Source organism: Chiloscyllium plagiosum, unplaced genomic scaffold (assembly GCF_004010195.1).
Source record: "Chiloscyllium plagiosum isolate BGI_BamShark_2017 unplaced genomic scaffold, ASM401019v2 scaf_13994, whole genome shotgun sequence".
NCBI classification, from domain to species: domain Eukaryota; kingdom Metazoa; phylum Chordata; class Chondrichthyes; order Orectolobiformes; family Hemiscylliidae; genus Chiloscyllium; species Chiloscyllium plagiosum.
In genome coordinates this window covers 9,237-10,516 of record NW_025210468.1, presented here as the reverse complement: position 1 = coordinate 10,516, position 1,280 = coordinate 9,237, and the positions used below count along the sequence as shown (strand labels likewise).

The window sequence follows — 1,280 nt, the reverse complement described above, 5'->3', positions numbered from 1 at the left end:
AGGGGGATGGGGAAGGGGGATGGGGAAGGGGGATGGGATAGGGGATGGGATAGGGGATGGGGAAGGGGATGGGGAAGGGGATGGGGAAGGGGATGGGTCTGGGTGGGATAGTCTTTGGAGAGTTGATGTGAACTCCATGGGCCAAATGGCCTGTTTCCACACTGTGGGGATTCTACGATTCTGTGAGGGAGAGTGCGAGAGAAAGCCTGTGAGAGTTTGAGAAAGTATGTAAGAGAGAGAGAGATTGTGTTCACGTGCACGCCAGAGCGAGGGAGAGTACATGGAAGTTAAGAGTGTGGGTGTATGTGTGTGAGAGAGAGAGAGAGCGACAGTTTATGTGAGTTAGTGTGAAAGACAGAGTGTGACAGTTAGAGTGTGAGTGAGATAGAGTGGGACAGTGTATGGAAGTTACAGTGTGTATGAGGAAGAATGTGGAAGTTGAGAGAGAGTGAGACAGAGTGTGTGTGAGAGTGAGAGAGTGAGTGTGTGTGGTTTTCCCTGTTATCAAGATAATAGCAGGGGAGATTTCTCTGATCTTCCATTGTTCTAAATGTTGAGCATTCTCAGGCAGTAACAGCTTATCGGGGGATCACAAAGAGCTGTGACTAGCTGAACCAACCACACGAACCAGCCAGAAATGGATCCCAGCACAAGATAGTGAACACGGAACAACACTGAGAAAAGACCGCAGAGTGCAGGCTCCACTCAATTATATCGACGGTCTCAAATAGCCAGCACCCAGGCCCTATCAGAGGCTGTGGTCCTGAACTTGGGTCTCACTCGGAAACTGAGCACAAAGATGTCTCCGGAATCTCGAGTCAGATAGTGTCCAAATACAGAAACAGCAAACCTGACTTTCCGCCCAACTCTCATCTTCAATTATTCAAACATACACCGGACTCGGGACCACAGAGTCAGCCTCGAGTTGCAAATCCACACGACAGTCAGAAAGCCAGGCTCCATGACCTGCAGTAAAGGCCAGTCCTGTGCTGCCAGACTATCGGAGCACGTGCTCCTGCCTGACAAAACACGGCTTCTCCAATTCACAAGCTGCTCCAGAATGGGACCCATCCCAACATCTTCTGTCAGCCCCTACACCCCCTCCAGCACCCTCCCTATCTCCGTCCGCTCCTCCAGCTCCTACACCCCCTCCCTATCTCCGTCCGCTCCTCCAGCTCCTACACCCCCTCCCTATCTCCGTCCCCTCCTCCAGCACATTCATCCCTCCCTATCCCCGTCCCCTCCTCCAGCCCCTACACCCCCTCCCTATCTCCGTTTCC

General features: G+C 52.5%; 1 protein-coding gene across 1 annotated transcript in view; it reads right to left on the bottom strand.

Moving 5' to 3' along the window:
- LOC122546914 (tyrosine-protein phosphatase non-receptor type 18-like) overlaps positions 1-1,018 on the bottom strand; it is a 9,852-nt gene extending 8,834 nt beyond the window's left edge. Inside the window, exon 1 of the transcript XR_006310836.1 lies at positions 851-1,018. The gene's annotated coding sequence lies outside the window, so the exon portion shown is untranslated. The remainder of the gene's footprint in view (positions 1-850) is intronic.
- Between the last annotated feature and the right edge of the window lie 262 nt (positions 1,019-1,280).